Source organism: Pollicipes pollicipes, unplaced genomic scaffold, assembly GCF_011947565.3.
Source record: "Pollicipes pollicipes isolate AB1234 unplaced genomic scaffold, Ppol_2.1 Scaffold_7254;HRSCAF=8740_pilon_pilon_pilon, whole genome shotgun sequence".
NCBI lineage: Eukaryota > Metazoa > Arthropoda > Thecostraca > Pollicipedomorpha > Pollicipedidae > Pollicipes > Pollicipes pollicipes.
The window spans coordinates 40,990-55,208 of NW_023597049.1; the positions used below are offsets into that span (position 1 = coordinate 40,990).

Genomic DNA, 14,219 nt, shown 5'->3' on the forward strand with positions numbered 1-14,219 from the left:
CTTTGGACTTGAATGATTTCCCTGAGTTGAGTGTTATTTTCAGGTATGAGCCTGAGGATTCCCCCCCTACCTGAGAAAAGAAAAGTTCATCTGTACGCACTCGCTTACCGGGTCGGCTCGGCCCAGTCATCTTCACTTCACTCCATCACCACCAAGAAGAAAGAACATTACACTGAAATTAAACCCGAAGTCTTGAAACAGGAAGAAATTCAGAAGTAAATTAAATGTGACCCCACAGAACTCGCTTCCACCGTTCGTATGGCCTGTCAAAAATGCCCTACACTTATCCAGACACCAACACGCGCCACCCCAGACGGGCCGGAACGTGTTGGCTTCAGCAGTAGAATCCGAAAAAAAAATATCCACTGTCGGTTATGTGTTTTGCGTACACATCGGCGCAAATGCGCTGCTTTCGGAGGCAGCAGGCTGATCACAGATAAGTTGCTAATAAATTATGGTAAGGCACTCAGGTCATTTACCACGTCAGGATATTGCACATCCTAAATCATGCGTGCCGATTTACGTAGAGTGCCAGCCACTTCCCGGTGTACGATGCAACTTTCGCAAAATGGCTGCTATTGCACCATCCGAAGGAAAATTTTAGGTATCACTTGAAATGCCCCACTTCGCCGGTGGGTGCCACAGGCATCATTGCTACGCTATTTACCCATCCGATTCGAGGTTCCTTGTTGACACAGAATGTTATATTAGGCACTTGCGGGCCCCTGAACGGCACAGGTGCCCGACCAATGCAAATCGCGAACTCGACCTTGTCCCTGCCTGGAAAATGGGACCCCAGAGCTCAGACCAACACTTAGCCGACTGTTCGTTGTTCATGACCTCTGACCGAAACAGATGAACGCTCTGTCTCAGGGGTCCCTATCGGTGCAAGAGATCATCTTACTGACATTTGAGATCACGGCCCTATGGGGGGGGGGGCTTTAATGTGACCTACAGCCAGCCCTTCGGACCATTCAGCTATCCCACTGAGCCCTTGATCTTTGGTCTCGAGGGACCATTCTTCCCCTCTTCGCACCCCCTCAACCACCGCTCCGACTCGGGGCCACTTGCCGCCACAGGACCCCTGTTAGGCACTGTGGCCTCTAACCGACATAGGAGCCCCTCATTGTGTCAGGGACCCTCAAAATTGCAAATTGCGGACCCCGGCCCTCGTTTCTGCTTGGAAATGGTCTCAAGGGCTCATGCGGGCATGGAGCCGACTGTTCGGTGTTCGTAGTCTCTGACCGTCTTCGACACCCGCATTGTCTCAGGTTGCTGAAACTGTGCAATCAGACCTCTGACTGATATTTCAGGTCCCTATACCTATTCCTAGGCTGCGATTCTTTATGTGGGCCTACAGCAAGTCCTTCAGGCCCTTATGTCATCCAGCAGGGTCTTGATCGTTGGTTCCAGTGTGCCGCCCGGGCCCCTCTTCGGGCCTGATCGAATGTTTCCTTGGTCGGTTCGAGGCCCGTGTGAGCATAGGACCCTCTGTTAGGCGCTGCGGGCCCCTAGCAGATACAAAGACCCGATCACTATAAATCACTGGCCCCGACTTTATCGCTGATCGGCAGGTAGGTCCCCAGGCCCATACCCTAACTGAGTCGACTGTTTTATATCGATATTATATCGATTCGGTGGGTCCCCGATCGACGCAAAAGGCTCTCTGAACGTTATTTGAGGGTCCGCCTTTGCACGCCGGGGCCCCTGAATAAAATGCTGAACATCCATTTTTGCTCTTAGGCCCTCCAATCACGTCGTCGGATCTGGCGGGCCTCTGGACGTTTGGGGTCTTTTCGAGCACTGCTACACATAGTCCCTGTTAGGCACTATGGCGTTCTGAGCAATATAAATCGCTGGCTCCTGCCCTGTCCCTGCTTGGAAAATGAGCCATCATCCTCATTCCGCCACTAAGCCGACTGTGCGTTATTGGTGGTATCGGACTGAAACAAGACCCTTATCGACTTAGCGGGCCCCTGATCAGCACGCAGGGGCCCTGTGGCTGGCATTGGAGTACCCGGCCTTGCGGTCGAGCCCCTGGATGGGACTTCGGCCGTTCCCGTTCGGCCTGAGTGGGTCTCTCGGGCCTTCAAATCGGACCCTTGGTCGTAGGTTTCCGAGGGGTCTTTCGGGCCCCTCGGAGCCTAAGGGGGGGGGGGGGGGCACGTGCCTCCTGTACCCGCCCCCCCGGCCTGCGCTACTGATCGAGGCCAAGAAATTATGATTGTCTTGTTGTTCGTATCTGGGGTTCGTGAGCACAATTTCCAGAAAATAACAGTCGTCAATTGACTCTCAAATAATGCTGCGCAAGGTACGATGATGCAATAAATAATGTGTTTATGGGTACATTCACTAAATAAAGAAATTGTGCTGTCTAAAGCAGCTTTTCCAGTGAAACTATACAAATAGTTATAACGCAGCATATTTTACCATGTCTGATGTTTACTTCAATGTCTCAAATGTGGAATAGTCCCTTTAAGGCATCTGGTCACGAATCTTATTTTCGTAGTAAATTTTAAAGATGTCCGACCCTTGCATTAGGCAGCATAAAATGCGATTCGTCATTGGCTCTTCACAGCTTGCGCAATGTTGGTTGAGAGCCGATTATTAGCCGTTATGCCTGGAAATCGTGCTTACAAACGTCAGATATGAAGAGCTTGTGCTTACGAACGTCGATTGTAGTCTTGTTGGCCTTGGGCCATGGATGGCCAATGGGGTGGCAGGATCTGAGTGGCGTTTCTATGGCGCTATGCATGCCAAAATGATACTGAAATAGCGAGCACAAAACAGTATGCGCACCCCTTGTTGGCATTTAGCTTAAAAGTTAGAAGGCTTTAGGTCGCAGTAAGAGCAAGGCTGTGAACTGCATCGAATGATCTTCAAAGCAGCTATTTCATTTGAAAACCTCACACAAATATGGTACACACCATCTGAGGGAGGGATAGGGATGGTCGGGGCTTGGTTGGTGAGTACGCATCGCACCAAGTTCTGACTGTTGTCGGGAGGAATCTATGACGATAAATTCCGTGTCTAAGGGAGAGGGCTGTCCCACCCCGTTTGGCTGCGCTTCTGCGAGCCTTTTTTTTGACGGTCGACCGCTGGCGCAACAGGCTGCGGTTGTGAGGGCTGCGGCCGCCTGCTGAGCTTGGCTCAACAGCCCTCCACGCTCGCGGTTTCGCTCCCCTCAACAGGCAGCTATCCGTTTTCCAGTGACGGTGGCTCCTCTGAAGCCGACCCCAGAGGACTTTCTGACGGACACGACGTTTGTCTCTCTCCCTTGCACGCAACGTCACAGAGTTCATATGAAATGATGTCAAAGATGGAATTTCTGATCACAGTTAATTGCCATGCCCTTTTCTGTCGTCTTCTCCAGTTTGATCGCCACAGATTTCCAGGATTATAATTTTCATAGCCATGTGATTCGTCTTCAAGTGGCCACTAATGCACGATAGCGAGTTTCACTATTGCACAGTAGTTGAAAATCAGGACCCACTCATAAAATGCATCAGATCCATTTTTGCTGGGTAAATGTTGTTGGCGCAAGGCTGCGTACGGTCCTGCCAAGTGTCAAGGGTGATGTGGGAATCCTCCGCAGAAAAGTTGGGGGACAAAACTGATTCGGCCCAGCACCCTCACATTGCTGAGTTTGTGTATGAATCAATAAAATGCAAGCAGACCGTGATGTTGCAGGCGAAATCCTAGAGCAGCGAACGACGTGACACTAGTGCATGCTGAACTAACCACGTGCCCTGTCCTCCATTCCGGCGCCCAATGCGCTTTTTGGCAATGCTGTTGAATGTTAATCATTAACACTTGCCAATACTGTACGATGTGGTTGATTAGTCCACCGTACGTTCAACAGTGCGGACCCCGCGGCGAGGGCCTGGAACCTGGACGCAGGTTCATGGTTGGAGCCATGATTTCTGGGTGCTAGTGTATCCACTGGTGCGCCATTACTGGGGTACCAGACTGTTGTGAGCACGCCCAGCCGGCCCGGCGGCACAGCATGTCGTCCATGCCGTGTCGCGGCGCGGCCTCGGCCGCGCGGTGGAATGCGACCTATCGCCGCGGGCGCTGACCGCCGTCCCGTGGCGGACCATACGGGACGCGTGATAGGTGCGTGCATGCAAGCTGACTTATGAGTGGTAGTTCACCCGAACTAAATGTTATGTCGTGCCTGCATGAGATAGCAGTGGCAGGACGCCACTGGACTCGGTCCAATATAGATCGCCGCGTCTCTGCACGTCTCTCTCTGACCGAGCTGAGCCGAACCGCTGGACGAAGACATCACACAGACAAAATGGTACGCATGGTAATGCGTAGCATTTTGTTATGCGTAGCATGGTAATGCGTAGCATGGGGCACCACGCATCCCTCAACAAACCAAACGTATTCATGGTCGTGTATGTGCGGTAGCCCCGGGAGTACGGGCTTCCCTTCCCCATTACCAAATTTATAGCATGCATAGATATGTACTCGACAGAATAAGCTGACCAAAAACAATGCCATATTGACCGGTCACGTAGTTACGCCCCCCCCCCCCTTCCCCTATTATGAAATTCTGCGTGGGCACCTGGACGTATTGCACAAAATAACCACTAGCCTGACTGCAGCTGCCACTGCCCGCTCCCCGAGCACGTGGAGTAGTTCAAGTGCTGGGGCCTCCTGCCAATCCTGAATACAAATGGGCTGCGCTGGAACTTGCTGGAGTTAGAAACTAAAGTGATTGCACTTCTGCCTGGATGCTCTCTAATCGCTTACCATGCCAAGGTCATGAATAAGGCTGCCGACATGATCGTCAGGGGGACGTTTGGTGAGCACGTTGACGTGGACAGCGGCATTGTATTCATCTCCGTTCTCAACACAAATTTGGCATGAGTCTGGAAACTAAAATTATGTGCACTATGAACGGGAAGCATGCTCGGGGACAGGAGTTATTTGACATGTTGGTAAATTTTGTGGACTGTACACACACACACACACGCGCACACACACACACACACACACACACACACACACACACACACACACACACACACACACCACACACACACACACACACACACACACACACACACACACACCAACACACACACACACACACACACACACACCACAAACACACACACACACACACACACACACACACACACACACACACACACACACACACACACACACACACACACACACACACACACACAATCACTCCTAGCTGTTTGCAGGCTTAGGGTCGATAAGTAAGCGAATCTAATTTCAGGCCACCTCCGTGGCTCATGGCGTTCCTTTCACCACGTGCAATGCTCTCTGGTTCGATACGCTTCGCTTTCTTCGATTGGATTCAACGTAATGATCAGAGCGGATAAAATGCTGTCAGGAATCAATGTCTGGCTGTTTGTATATGAGTGTGTATGTCACTAATCAGCATTTAGTTCCCAAACGTGCTCAATGCATAATAACCTGACGTAAGCCAGCTTTTTTAATTCTTCCTGTGATTTACTGGCTTCGATGCTTTTCGCACATTTCCAAAACGCAATCCGATGGCAGCCTTAGGGTCCTGTTCTGATACGGGCCCGTGGGTACTTGTGATCACTCTACCACAAAGGGATGTTTTTGTCGCAACTGCAAATGAACTAGGTGCATACCTCGCGCTCACATATTTGTCTTATGTCATGCGTTACTGCGCATAAACGTCGTTCCTGCTTCCGATCAACTGAAATGCCGGCAAAACGTTTGAACAAACACATGACACAAATGATACCACTACTTGGCGTAGAACTGGTAAAATGACCCAGCAAACCCAGCCCACAATTATTAAGAGCCATTGTAAATTATTGTTGCTGTCATGTCCTCAAATAACCCGCCGTCAAACTCTTAGATAAAGATATACGGCATTAAATTCACGGGGATGTTCTGGTGAAACAACGATATCAAGCAATCGTATGGACTTACTGGAGTTTAATATTAAATTGGAGTAAAATGTTTAATATCTTTGATCACCGTCCAAAGATGGCTTGATATCCTTGTTTGACGAGAGCCTCCTGGTGCAAAGAAGGTCAGTTTTCAGCAAAAGAACTGATATTTGGAAAATCTGGTAATCAGTTGTTCAGTGCATTCGTGATGGACATCATTCATATACACAAGGCAGTAGTAAGAGCCTTATTCCTCGGAGAAAAACCAGGAGAATGGAGATATAGATGGGTTGATATTTCGGCAATGTGCCCTTATATGCCTATAGATATATTAATAACAGCAGAGTTATTCTGGCACTGTTTCGGTAAAGGCATCTTGACGAAATACCAACCCATCTGTATCTCCGTTGTCCTGGTTTTTCTCCGAGGAATAAGGCTGCTGCCACTCTCATAACCTGGACAACTTGGCATTTGTTGCTCACACCATGTCACATCTTTATAGGAAGGTTTCAACTGTAGTAATAATGAAGGATATAAGCCATCCCAGACATAATCCCGGTAGGGCGGGAAATCTCAACCAATCAAAATCTCGGCATCCGATCACGAGACCACTTCTAAAAATCAAGACACCGAGCTTTTTTAGCTCGACCAACGCCAAAGCCATTTTCAGTTTCCTTCTCTCCTTTGACGCTTGTTTCCCCAAATCGCATTCTGGAGCGAAGACTCCGTAACGCGTCTTCCCTCTAAATCGAGATCCATTCTTCTCTGTAAACGAAGTTGTAGCACCCTCAACAATGCGTGAGTGCATCTCCGTGCACGTCGGCCAGGCTGGCGTCCAGATTGGCAACGCCTGCTGGGAGTTGTATTGCTTGGAGCATGGCATTCAGCCCGATGGCCAGATGCCGTCAGACAAAACCGTCGGCGGTGGCGATGACAGCTTCAACACCTTCTTCAGCGAGACGGGTGCTGGGAAACACGTGCCCCGAGCAGTCTTTGTCGATCTAGAGCCGACCGTTGTGGATGAAGTGCGGTCGGGCACGTACCGCCAGCTGTTTCATCCGGAGCAGCTGATCACTGGCAAGGAAGACGCGGCCAACAACTATGCTCGCGGCCACTACACCATCGGCAAGGAGATCATCGATTTGGTTTTGGATAGGGTGAGGAAGCTTGCGGACCAGTGCACCGGCCTGCAGGGTTTCCTCATCTTCCACTGTTTCGGAGGAGGCACTGGTTCCGGCTTCACCTCATTGCTGATGGAGCGTTTGAGCGTTGATTACGGCAAGAAATCTAAGTTGGAGTTTGCTGTATATCCTGCTCCTCAGATTTCCACAGCCGTCGTTGAGCCTTACAACTCCATCCTGACCACTCACACCACATTGGAGCACTCGGACTGCGCCTTCATGGTTGACAACGAGGCCATCTACGACATATGCCGGAGGAATCTGGACATTGAACGTCCCACCTACACCAACCTCAACCGCCTGATTGGTCAGATCGTCTCCTCCATCACCGCCTCGCTCCGCTTCGACGGCGCCCTCAACGTCGACCTGACCGAGTTCCAAACGAACCTGGTGCCGTACCCACGCATCCACTTCCCGCTGGTCACTTACGCGCCGGTCATCTCCGCCGAGAAGGCCTACCACGAGCAACTGTCCGTCGCCGAGATAACCAACGCCTGCTTCGAGCCGGCAAACCAGATGGTCAAGTGCGACCCGCGCCACGGCAAGTACATGGCCTGCTGCATGCTGTACCGCGGCGATGTTGTGCCAAAGGACGTCAACGCCGCCATTGCCACTATCAAGACCAAGCGGACTATCCCAGTTCGTCGACTGGTGCCCCACTGGCTTCAAGGTGGGCATCAACTATCAGCCGCCGACAGTGGTGCCGGGCGGGGACCTGGCCAAGGTCCAACGGGCGTTGTGCATGCTCTCCAACACCACCGCCATTGCCGAGGCATGGGCCCGGCTCGACCACAAGTTTGACCTGATGTACTCCAAGCGCGCGTTTGTCCACTGGTACGTCGGCGAGGGCATGGAAGAGGGCGAGTTCTCCGAGGCTCGCGAAGATCTGGCTGCGCTGGAGAAGGATTTCGAGGAGGTCGGCATGGACTCTGTCGAAGGGGAAGCCGAAGAAGAAGAGGGCTACTAAAACGCGAAAATTGTCTGTTTTTCTGAATAAACAGCTTCCACATTCAACTGTAAACAGTTTTTTCTACGCCAAAGAACAAGCACACACTGATTTGTATGTTGTCTGAGACTGAACGCTCATTGTTGCATGTCTCAAAAGGTATAACAAAACTATCGATCGTTCTCGATGGAAATGATCTTTGTTTTTATTCATAATTATGTATGAAAGGAGCGCTGTGGATTGTAATTCCACTCTGCTTATCATCACTTTTGGTTGTGGGGGCGGGGACGGGGACGAGGTAAGCCATAGGACACCCGCGTAAGCGTAGGAACGTTTAAGAAGTGTTGAGGGGGGGGGGGGCGGGCTAGGTTGTACTTTAGGAGCTTTGACGTGGAGGCAAGTTTGGAGACGGGTGGGACGGGGAGACGGGTGGGAAGGAGAATGGCGATAGAGGTCTTTGTCCGCGCGTAATTCGCATAGCATATTTTCGTAATAATAAAATGTCATGGTTACTATGCTCGATATACACCTACCATTGTTTCCCACTAGTATATAATGCTATCTAGTTGACTTCTCTATACCACTTGGTAAATAAGACTACCCAACTTCTAAAAATTATTCGCCCGCCTCAACATTGTTTCCCCTGGGGAGGCGAAATTTCTCGAGCGGGTAGACAGTGGGGGCCATTCGGAAGGAATCTGTCTTCAGTGTTTAGATGTCAGAATACCGCCTGGACAGAGCTTGGTCAGAATTTTGAGTTCGGATCAATGACTAATAGTTTGCTAGAGTTTCCATGTGCCATGAGAACGTACCATTTCGTCGAATGTCACACAAGACATGAGTTTATGTCGTTGCATTTTTGACAAAAATAAAACTCAATTGCTGAAGATTTATTTGTCATACAACGTGACAACAGTCATAACCAGGATTTCCCCCGTAAAAAACAGCCACGGAAATGAAGGCCCTTTCGAATGCTCCTTGTCTGCGTCCTGCTCCCGTCCGCAGTTGGCGGGCGCTGTCCTACACCAGTTGTCCCCGCAAAACTGATTGCGAGCTGATCGCGTGTCTGCTCTGCTGCATATTTACGGATCAGCAATCACGCGTATCAGCAAGTGAGGCGGATGGGACGCATGCTACAACACCAATTTAAGAATTTGTCCCCTTGCATCACATCACAGTAAAAAATCAACTCTGGGAAATGCATGCCTCAGGCATGAGTTGGTGCCATGGGCAATCATCTCCTTTCTCCTTCCATATGACTTACATGGTTTGCTTTCCACGTGGGACGAAGGTACACACTTTCTTGAATAAGTTCTTCACCTATATCTTTCGTATGCGCGCGTAACCCTGCATTTTAGGAAAACGTTGGCTTTCATCTATTGCCAGCCTCTTATGCCACCTCCGCAAGAGTATGATTGAAAGCTTTTCTGGCCAAAATTTTAGCTGTGTTTTGACATGATTACCAGGCCGCGACCACCTTTATTGTTAGTATTGTTGCCTCATTTGTCTGACAGACGCATATAACTGCTAAACATTTCATTAGGCTCCCTAAATGAACGCTAATTAAACCATATACAGAACGCATTGAATTATCATTTCATGTTTGTTCACTCTTCTTTTGCCTCGCAGCACAAAATCAATTGAACTAGCTCTACAGGCGTCAACCATGTGGCTCCCACGCGTTGCAAGCTTGCGATCGGTGGTTCAACCGTTTGGGGTAGATATCACCCATATATTTACGCTGACGCTGGTTCCCGCAGGCGTGCCCGAGTGGTTCAGACTCACCACTCCAGCATATGACAGGCACCTAGGGTTAGGTCGGTGAAGCGGCTGGTTCGTTTGACCTGGCAGGTGCCCGCTAACGGGGAGCGACAGGGTCTTTACGATTAAACGGCGTTGCCGTGTCAATGCCTTTAATGGCGCGTGAAACGTTCCAACGGACGGCTGTAGGCAAGATTGTTCGACGAAACGCGTTAAGTGGTAGTCTCAAGCAGTTCTCTTCGCAAGCCGTTTAGGCTGAAATAAAAAAGAAAGGACTCGTGCATTTCTGAAAAACACTGACAAGCATTTCACGGCTCAACACAAGCAGCACTCAATAGTGGAAGGCGACAATCTTCTTATTTAAAACTTTTCTAGCATGGGGCTAGCAAACTTCGCCGTTTGTTGCAGCCTACTTGTTCACACAGGGCGCCGAATCATGACACCAAGATAAACACATTGTACACGCTGCATGGTACTCATGGTGCATGGTACTCCACTGGTACACCCCTGCTCGACGAGCGCACCTAGTGAACCCCTCTCCCTGAGATCAGAACCGTTCACAAAATGCCTCCCGCAATTTCATGGCTGTCTGATCGCCGTTGTCAGCAGCAGCAGTTGTCAGCACAAGAAACGTCTTTGTCTAACGCGGTCCAGGGAGATGGCTCGTGTACTGAGTAAATCGGTATGCTTGTTTAAAGTAGTACAAAAGTAATCTAATGGAACTTAAATCTGAAAATGGGTGGGTGGGGGGGGGGGGGGGCAGTTAACATTGCTGCCCACCACACAAGAAGTGAAGGATGGCGCTTTGACCGCACCGGTTACTACGACCATGGCGACCTGGGTCTTGGAAGTTTCTTAGAGACCTTTGGAGCTTCTTAGAACCCAAACCTCCCAAACTTCGCGTAAATTTTGGCCCAAAGTGTAAACTTTGATTGCTTAATCCATTTTCTCAACTGTCAGGACTTGGACCTGACGTCGCAAACACACATAACTTGTTTATACAGGTGGGATGTTCTCTGCTGGTGAGTGCGCTGCTATATATATACCCGCCCACCATGTCACACCACGCCATATTACCCGCCACCTGTTCGCCCAGTCAAAACACGCATTTCGTAAACATCACTCAAACCAAACGGCATTGACGGCCGAAAGTGATTTTGTTCCGCGTGCCATGGATGGGGCAGAATTATCACTGCTTGTGCTGTTGGATTTACCCAAAGGTTTTGATGTCGTGAGTCATGATTAGGCTTTTCAAAAGCCGTTTCTTTATGGTGTTGACCCTCACTGGTTTAAGACTGTCTTCGCAACCAAAGGCAGCAAATAGCATTCATCTGTAAACAGCCAGGACCTTTAAAATCCGCTTGAAAATCAGATAGGGGTGTACCAGGGCAACGCCCTCGGCCCGTTGTTACCCGATGTTTTTCTTCAACTGCCATCAGCCTTATGTGTGAGACGGTGTCCATGTTGTCCAGTGCGCGGACGATGCGTAAATGATCGTGAGTGGTAGAAAGCTACGAACGACTGCACTCACAGCGAAAATGGAAGGAACAGATTCCACACTGTACCGATGGTTTGGGGAACATGCCATGCAGCTGAATGCTAACAAAACCCAGCTTATCGTCATCAGTACTCAGCAATGAGTGCAGCTCTCGCCGCTGGTCTCAATCCACGTCGAAGACGGCGTGATTGAGGAGAGTGGCACGACATTTAACCTTGGGTTGACCTTCGACCGATCGCTCATCTTCTCGACGCACGCAATCTTCTGATTGCCAGCATGAAAGTACACTGCAATGGGTGGCTTGTGGCCCTGTCTCATGTAAGGCACAGTCTTCCTAGGCAACACATAGACACAATAGTGCAGAGTTTGGTCCTCTCCATAGTTCGCTACTGCATATCTGTGTGCGACAGCGCAAACCAGTCAAACTTGAAACAGGTCCTTTCAGTTCTAATTTTGTTTGCCATATTAATGTCAGGCCGCCAAAAGATCGATCATATTTCCGACCTGAGAAACCATCTTCACAAGATTATCACAACGGAACAACAATCAGCACTGGCAAATATACTCAGCGCATTAGCACGACAGGAGGACGCACGTCAGTCTGTCTTCGATGCGTCAGAACATTGGCAAACGGCAGCTTATTTATCGGGCTCTGGTCGACTACCAGCTCTTGCACATTACGTGAGTGCTCTTAACCACTCATGCTTTGCTGCCACAGTTAAGCGAGAGCTCCTACAGGCCACTGGGACTTGAGCACACGTGTTAAATAGGTGCACGATGAAAATGCCTTTTATCGAAGGAATGGCCTTTCTGCACATTGGAACCTTTTAAGACATGACATAGCACAACAATAGCCAAACGCCTATTTTATCTGTTTGTAGAATGCATGTTACATTTGAATGTGCTGCAACATTAAAACACACGTACATACATATGAGACGCATACGTAAACACCGGCTGGCAAATATCCGGCTAAGATAGAGGGCAAATAGTACAGGATCACTAAATCTGTTCCAAGAGTTCAACGGGCATGTTAACATTATCGCCATGGTGTTATTAGACTGCAAGTGGCGGATTCAAGTACCCAAATCTGCAAAATCGGGCTTCAGTAATGAACAGGGCTGCTATTCGCAAAATTTATTATTTTGGCAATCAAAGAGATTGAAATTTTAAAACTGATTATTCTTGTGGACCACAAATTTTTTTCGAAGCGTGCCAGCATTAGGAACGTGAGATATTGACGGCACCACTCCATATATAACTATCTTATCGACACATTTTAACTGATTTGTCCGTGTTACATTGGCCAAACTTAAATGCAAATATTACGTACACGCAGAACAACAGAACGTTCAACAGTACTGTCTGTAGATAGCATACAACAGTACAATGGAAATTTAAATAGAAATTCACTTATAGCGGGGGTCAAAGTTAAGTCATATTGGTCAGCGAAGGCAATCCTGAGGAATTTTCTGATATGATGTCCCAGCGGAGTGCTGAATGAAGTCACACAACTTCAAGATGATTTCCGAGGCAAATTTACAGTTGAAATCACGAGCACGACCCATTCTATTGATACTTGGTGGGTCTGATTGTCAGAGCAAGGTCAAAACCAAACCAATTTTTACTGGGAAACTTGCCGTAAGGTATACTTTCTACGCTTATCTCAACTTTCTGAAACACAAGCACGTCGAAACTTTATTGTCCTGACTTCGTGAAGGTCATTGCATGTCACTGGTCTAAAATGACCTTAATCAGTATTTGGCTGCGAGGAGCATGCCGCCTATGGTAGTTTTTAACCCCGATTGGGATTTCAAATGTCAAAATAATCTGGCAAGCGTTCGTCATGTTTGCCTTCTAAATGTCGGATATGGTAATTGAGTAAGACTAATATCCAATAGTGACACTGTCTGAGGTCAAAGTCAAGTGTGCTTATTGACCTGATATGAACAATAGGAACCTTTTGTTCGTAAAAGTTACCTGGGTTGAAACCGGTTGCTTGAGGAGGTCTGAGGGCACTTCGGCTCCAAACTTAAGCCTGACCCTGGTTAGCCTTATTTGAACTGAAGCCCACGACCAAAATCTTTCAAAATTTGAAACAAATGAGATCACATAGAACCATATATACCCTGTGAATTTGGTATACATAGCTCTCTTATTTTTAGATATCAGGGGCCAAATTACCGCTCCCCCTCATCCAAGCTTGTCGCATGCCATCGGCGGCCCGGCCGCGTGTTAATCACTGGCCGCTATGGGGGGGGTCGATGCTGCTCGGAAAACCGAAGGCACCAGCCATTCAGCCCTTGGTAATCACCCACCCTATCTAGTTACAGCAGCTACCGGCTGGCTGAGCAGCTCAGGCGAGACGAGTGAAAAACGCTAGCGCCCAAGACGTCACTAATCTGACTTACCGGTGTTATTTCGTGCGTTTAAGTTTTCGACACCCTCCCAACCACACCGTTGGCATCACAGGCTGATTATGGGGTAGGGCTCATTCCAACTATGTTACGCATTCTAACAAACGCAACGCAATACTTGCGGCGCAATGGTGAATTTCGAAACCATTAGGGGACATGCCTATTTGGGGACCATCGTCGCACCCCCCTGTTGACACTGCTGCTGCACAGGGGATTTCTGTGGGAATCTCCGCGTTCAGATTAAGTTTTTGATACAGAAGCAGCAGCGTTGCAAAAATTGCATTGTTTTTAGATTCGGTGCCACGCCCTCGCCGGAATTATAAAACTGAGCATCAGTATGTACAATTTACTGCACGTTATTCAGGGCTATTTAACGATGTTATGACTGAGTATGCCGCGCTGGAACCGCACTGGAATTGTTATCAGTTTACGTTTGCTTCTCCCGGTAAACCTCTCGATAAAAGATCGGACTCTCTGAGGCCATTCGCAACTTAAATGGCTAAC

At 48.9% G+C, this 14,219-nt stretch overlaps 1 pseudogene; it reads left to right on the plus strand.

Moving 5' to 3' along the window:
- The first annotated feature begins 6,581 nt into the window (after window positions 1-6,581).
- Window positions 6,582-8,075, plus strand: LOC119110994 (tubulin alpha-1D chain-like; annotated as a pseudogene).
- Window positions 8,076-14,219: the final 6,144 nt, after the last annotated feature.